Genomic DNA, 7,315 nt, shown 5'->3' with positions numbered 1-7,315 from the left:
TTTCTAGACGCCTATTTAAATAAGTGTTATCATAGTATGTTTAAATGATAAGAGTTTTAACATTGTTCACTACTTTTTGTCTAGTTCTTCTTTGCAGTTCCATGTGCACATTCAGGAAAAATGCTGGTCACACTTTTCCCTGAGATGTGTGCTTCTTAGAAATTTGTTTAACTATATATATAATATTATGGACAGGGAGGGTTCTTAGGTTTCATCTGCTATCACAGTGCTAGGTGACTTTGAGTATGTTATTATCAGGGATCCTGGTTTTCTCTGCTAAAAAATAGTGCAAATTCTCTGATAAAACCCCCCAAATCTGGAATTAATATGAAACATCGCTATATATATATCTCTCTATATATATAAATAAAATTACACACACACACACACACACATATATAGGTATCAATTGAACACAATGTTTTATTGATATATTTACAATATTAAATTTGGAATTTAATTTGGAAGCTCATCAGTGCCTCAGTCACTACAGTAAAATAAATTTTAAATACCTATACATTTTGATATTTGATTTTGGGTTTTTTATCATGGAAAATCAGAGCTCCCCCTTAGCTCACCCTGATGCAGGTTCAGGCCCTTCACACCCAAGGCATAGCTCCCCAGCTGGTGTCCCTTGCTCCCCACTCACAGTCCCCTGGCCCTGCTGGTGCCCTTCACCACCCACCCACAGTCGCTGCCCTCCCTAGCCCTGCTGGAGGGGGCCCCCAGTTTCCAGGGCTATGGGACAAGGAATCCGGGTCTGCAGTCCCCTGCCCCTACAGCAGTGCCAGAGCCCTGGCTGCCACCTGTGAGAAGCAGCAGCTGCTGCAGCAGAGTAGAGCATGGAGCCAGCTTCCCCCTCCCCTACCAGCAGTATGGCTGGAGCAGAGCCTCTGGTGGGGTGAGTGCAAGCTGCCTGCTGTGGGCTTGGGCTCCCCTTCCTGCTGCCCTCCCCACCGGGGCCTCTGCAGCCCAGTGGGTAGGACCTGTCATGGCAGGGAAAAGCAGGGTCAGGCACGGAAGTTCATTGCTACTGTGAGCCCTGCACTGCCCTGGCAAGACACCTTTTGCCCTCTACCTCTGCACCACTGTTCCCACTGCTGGGCAGGCAGGGGATGCTTTGCCAGGGTGGCATGGGGCTCACAGTGGCATGGAGCTTCCCTGGCTGGCCCCACTTTGGCCTGCAGTGCTGGGTTCCTCCCACTGGGCTGCAGAGATCCTGGCAGGAGGGCAGCAGAGCAGGGAGCCTGAACCCACAGTGGGCAGTCTGCCTCTACCCTGGCCCCATGCACAAATCTGGGAGTGCATGCAGCAGCAGGGGAGCCAGCACCAATACCCATCCCCTGGATAAGCCGTACACACCTAGGCAATGGGTAGGGGGTGCATGTGTTTCCCCTGATGGGGCTGATGCGCCCCTGACAGCCGACACTGATGCTGTAAGTAGGGCTGGTCCCCCCCAATAGGGCCACCACCATTGGTGGCTTCTGCAGGTGCCCCCCAGATTCAGGAGGCACCAGTCACTCATGCACACGCAACTCCATCTTACTCCTTGCTGGGGTCCTGCACCCATGTGTTCCAGCCCTGGGTCCCATGCCCCACACACCACCTGGGCTGGGCAGCAATTCCCTTCCTCCCTATGGGGGCCTCAATCCCCCTTCCTCCCCACTCCCTGCTAGACTTACCTGTGGGAGCTGCTCTCCAGGCTTCCTGGTGCCCATATGCATCTACATGGCGCTCTCTGACCTCCCTCCTCCCACTCTCCCCAGCCCTCTTCTGGCTAGAACTCTGCCAATCTGCATAGTGCTCTTTTCAAAAGTGTAAAACCTGTGTGTTTCTCCATTAAAATGAAAACTCTGCATTTTTCTTTGGTGAAAGGGAAAATTCAATTTTTCTTCATTTCCCATGGGAAAAGGAAAACCTAGGTCCCTGGTTATCAAGCCATGTTGTCTTCCATGGATTCTAGATTTTTAATTCAAAAGTGAAAAAAGGAGTTTGTGTGCCTGCCTCCTTGTGATGGTTCGCTCTCATGCTGCCTTTGCCTGAGCTGCTGACCTTGCTCGCCAGGAACCTTCATGCAGACCCCAGAGGGCTCCTTGGTTACCCTCAGGGTGACCCCCAAACTTGCCTGCCATGACTTTGAATGATCCTTCAGTGGAGGGGGTCCCCTGTGAAGATGCCTCCAGAGCTGTCATGCATCATGGTGAACGTTCATGGGGCTCCAATCTCCCCTACACCCCAGCCACATGCCAACCTTTGAGATGGGCCTCCAGATCTTTCACAGCAACCCCTGCTGATATCCTCTCTGATCCCCATGTCTGCTCCTGTAGAGGAATGCCCTGGGCCTTCTATGTCAGATGCCATTGGCCCTTGCTGCATTCTCCTGTGGTTCCTTCTCCCCCTTGGGCAATGTCCCGGTTACCTAGCTTGGCGCTAAGAGCACCACCACTCTACTGTTGCCAGGGAACTAAAATAGATAAACCCTAAAAGGGAAACACAAACAATACCTTACCATAGCCCCTTTCCCTATAGTGACCTGATATGAAACAAATTAATGAACCAACCGTACAATTACTAAGGGGCGCGACAACAGGGAGAACAAAAGGAAGAGGAATGCTGATGGCGGGGATTCCTGTGCTGTGCTAGCCCCTAACAACCCTAGGCTAGCACGACCTCTGGGTTGGGGTCTGTGCTTTCACCCCAGCCGGGGCCTCTCTCTCCCTTCCTCCAGGACCCACCACCACTCTGGAGCCGCAGCACCCATTGCCTCTGAAGGGAGCTCCCATGCCGGCTCTCACTGCAGCCGCTGCTGGCTCCTCTGATGGTTCCGCTGATTCTCCATTGGTCTCCTACGGCATGTGGATCCCTCGCAGTTCCTGCTGCCCCTGCCGGTCTCCTTGCTGGCTCTTCTGATCCCTGCCAGTTGTCCCCGGCTCAGGGATCCTCCACTGGTCCGGCTGCTGCCGCCGCTGCTGGTCTCCCTCCTGGCTGCTTCGATCCCTGCCAGCCCTCCCAGTCTCCCTGCCAGTTTCTTTGATCCATACAGGTCTTCCCTAGCTTGGGGATCTTTCACAGCTCTGGGTGCCACCACCGCCGCTGCTGCTGGTGTCGCTACCACTGCTGCTGCTGCTGTCACTGCTGCAGACCACAGCAGCTGGATGCCTTCTGTCTCGCGATCGCCTGCCACTCCTCCCAGCCTCAGCGTTCCCTTTTCTGCACTTTCACAGCTGCTTTTCATCTCCATCGGGTGGCATCTCGTCATGATGTCACCTGGCTCCAGCTGGATATGGGCGCGGCTGACAAACCGCGTGGGCAGTTTCCCGCCACATGTTTCCTTAGTCCTCCCGGTCCCTGCAACACGTATGTCATTTTCTTTTCTTTTTACTTTGGTCTGGGGTTTGCCTCTGAACGAGGATTTCCCCTTTTCTGGTCCTGTGCCCCTGGGGCAGTTTGACAAGACTGTGTGCAGAGAAGTTAAAAAAGCTAATCTGCGTGTCTAACACATTAAGAGGAAGAGATTATGTACACTTTGTCCTTATATACAGTGTCTCTGTAAATCTGCCAGTGTCAGAAAGACCTTGGGTGCATCTGTCAGACAAATAACTTTAGACTTGTCAAGCTCTTTGTCCAAATTCTCTGAATTTTTGGTTTTTTTTACTCTTGAATGTATGACCTTTGCTTATTACAGGAGATAAGAACATCTTGTGAGAAACCAAAATGTCCACATGTTAAAGCTTTTTTTTTTTAAACCTAGTCAGACAAGAGTCGTGTTCTGCTACTATTTTAGTATTTAATAGCAACATAGAAGGGAAAAAGGAAGATGACTTACTGTAAGTATTAGCATAAATAAAGTGACCCTCTTTCAGGTTGAGTTAAAAGAGATGTGGAGTTAGCTGTTCATTTTAAAGGAACATGCAAGACAGTGTAGAACATATTACTATAGGGAGGGTTTTTGATCTATTACTAAACAATTACACGAACAATTGACTGAAAATAAAGTATTCTGGGAACATCTAAACCGGGGTGGGCAAAATGGCAGATCTGGCTGGGGGTTGGACTTCATTTCCCAGCAGCCCCTGCCTGCATGGCTGGGGCCAGTTTCCGTGGAGACCCCAGCAGAAGCCACACTGTGATAGCAGGAGACCAGGGTTTCTGTGGAGACCAGCCCCAGCAGCACTGGTGGGGCACGTGGCAGGGCACTAAGCTGTTTGAAATTTGGGCTTGCAGTGGTGACAGCATGGTTCAGAGCCAGGGCAGAGTGATCTGCAGTCTGCATGTCCCAGGCAGGGACATGCAGGCAGCAGATTGCAGCTCTGCCTCAGGTCCTTGCAGCAGTGATAGCATGGTCTAGGGCATGCAGGTTGCAGATTGAGGCTCTGCCTTGGCTCTGGACCACACTGTCACTGCTACAAGATTCTAGTCTGGCTCTGGAGCAGCTCCCTGCCCTGCTGTGCGCCTTGCCAGCATGGGCAGCATTAGGGGAGGCTTGTGAGGGCTATAGCCACCCCAACGTTCCCTGTAGCCCTCCTGTAGCCACCCCTCCCAGTGACAGAGATGCTGCTGTCCTCCTTGCACAGATGGTGGCAGCTGAGCCCACCCACTCTCACTCATAGCGCAGCTCCCCCTTAGTCCCCCCACCAGGGAGAAGCTGGCATTGCTGCTGCCTGCCAGTGCTGCTGGAGCCAGTCTCCATGAAAACCCTGGCCCTGTGCTATCACAGGGTGCTGCTGGGGTCTCCTTGGATACTGGCCCCAGCCATGCGAGCAAGGGCTGCTGGGAAATGGAGTCTACTGCTGGTTGAATCTGGCCCATGAGCCAAACTTTGCCCACCCTTTGATCTAAACTGTTCTGATACTAGATGTAATACTGTTGTTGCAGCCATGATGGTCCAGAAAATAATACAGAAGCAATATTTAGGAGGTGGAGTAACTTCATAGTTGGTAGGGTCAGAAGGGACCTGAGCAGATCATCAAGTCTGACCCCCTGCCATGGCAGGAAAGAAAGAAAGCTGGTCAAACGACCCCAGCCAGGTGATCATCTAGCCTCCTTTTGAAGACCCCCAGGGTAGGAGTGAGCACCACTTCCCTTGGAAGTTGGTTCCAGATCCTAGCAGCCCTGACTGTGAAGTAGTTCCTCCTGATACCTAGCCTGAATCTACTCTCAGTCAACTTATGGCCGTTGTTCCTTGTTACTCTTGGTAGTGCTTGGGGTAACAGGGACTCTCCCATTGCGGGCTGGTCCCCTTTGGTCAGTTTGTAGATGACCACCAGAACCCCTCTCAGCCTTCTCTTGTGGAGGCTGAACAGGTTCAGATCCCGTAGACTCCACTCACAGGACCTGCCTTGCTGCCCCCTGATCATGTGAGTGGCCCTTCTCTGGACCCTCTCGATACTGTCCACATCCCTCCTGAAGTGCATAGCCCAGAACTGGACACAGTACTCCAACTGCGGCCTGATAAATGTTGCATAGAGCAGGAAGGTCACCTCCTTGGACCTGCTCGTGATGCATCTGTGGATGCATGACAAGGTGCGGTTAGTTTTCCTGACTGCGTCCCTACATTGGCGGCCCATGTGCATTTTGGAATCAATAATGACACTAAGATCCTTTTCTGTCTCTGTGCTGATGAGAAGGGAGTTCCCCAGCCTGTAGGTATGCTGCTGGTTCTTCCTCCCCAGGTGTAGCACCTTGAACTTGTTAGTATTGAATCCAATTTTGTTCTCATCCACCCACCCCTGTAACATGTCTAGATCTAGTTGCAGCCTGTCCCTCTCCTCCAGTGTGCCCACTTCTCCCCATATCTTAGTGTCATCCGTGAATTTGAACAAGGTGCTTTTCACCCCCTCATTGAAGTCGCTGATGAAGATGTTGAACAGTGCGGGCCCAAGGACCGAGCCCTGGGGGACCCTACTGCCCACATCTGTCCAGGTCAAAAATGACCTATTCACCACCACTCTCTGGGTGTGACCCTCCAGCCAATTTGTGACCCATCTGACTGTGTAGGCATCGACGCCACAGTCATCTAATTTCTTAATGAGAATGGGGTGAGAAACAGTGTTGAAAGCCTTGCGAAAGTCCAGGAAGACTATGTCTACTGCAACACCTACATCCAAGAATTTTGTGACCTGGTCATAGAAGGCCACCAGGTTGGTCTAACAGCACCTGCGTTGAATGAACCCATGTTGGTTGCTCCTAAACATGATCCCCCCTGCTGGTCCCTTGCAGATGTGTTCCTGGATAATTTTCTCAAAGAGCTTTCCCAGGACCGAGGTAAGACTAACAGCCCTGTAGTTTCCTGGGTCCTCCTTCCTCCCTTTTTTGAAAATGGGGACCACACTGGCCCTTTTCCAGTCCTCTGGCACCTCACCGGAGCACCACAAGTGCTTGTTAACCTGTGCCAGGGGTGCCGCAATGACCTCTGCTAATCCCCTCAGCACTCTGGGGTGGAGATTGTTAGGACCTGCTGATTTGAACACATCTAGTCCCACCAGAAGTTCCCTGAATAGGTCCTCACTGACTCTGGGCCTGGCAGCACCTCCCCTGGGTCTGTCGGGGATCCCAGTGGGGGGATGCCCTGGTCCCTGCTCAAAAATGAAGCAAAGAAATTGTTAAAGAGGTTAGCTTTGTTATCTGGTGTGACCACTAGATTTCCTAGTGTATCCTACAGAGGCCCTATGTTACCAAGTACCTTCTTTTTATCCCCTATATATTTAAAAAAGAACTTCTTGTTATCCTTGATCTGGGATGTTATCCTTGACCTGGGACCAGTTCCATCTCCACCTTAGCCTTCCTAACAGCTCCCCTACAGTCCTGAGCAATGGAGGTATAATACTCTTTTATTGGAGGACAAACTTCTTTTATTGGAACAACTTACAGTTAGGACTTAATGTGGAAGGTCAGTTTTCAGGCACAGAATCTCATTTCTTGCATGTGGGCAAAGAGCAGATAGAGGCTAAACTTATGTTTAATCCCACTGTATAATTAAAGTGAGTGTTTAAAATAAGAAACCTGTAGAGAAAAGAGAAATTCTCAGAAGTAGTTACATATCAAGTAATGAACAGCACTTTTAGTTAAATCCAGGTATGTATATGAATAAGGTCACTCAAAATGGAAGAGGGATATTATCTCTTGTAGAGTAAAAGGAGGTTAGCAGGGGGAGCAGGATCATTTGTAGGGCTGGCAAATGGAATTCCATTTTTGGATAACATTGTCCAAAATTATTTTTGAAATATTTATGAACATGCCTTTGTAGTTAGGGTATTAAGTGTGCCTAATACACTGTTTGAATAAGAGATGGAAAATGTTGATCTTATTCCTCATG

This window comes from Crocodylus porosus, unplaced genomic scaffold (genome assembly GCF_001723895.1).
Source record: "Crocodylus porosus isolate Cpor-Errol unplaced genomic scaffold, CroPor_comp1, whole genome shotgun sequence".
NCBI classification, from domain to species: Eukaryota; Metazoa; Chordata; order Crocodylia; family Crocodylidae; genus Crocodylus; species Crocodylus porosus.
This window is presented reverse-complemented; position numbering follows the sequence as displayed.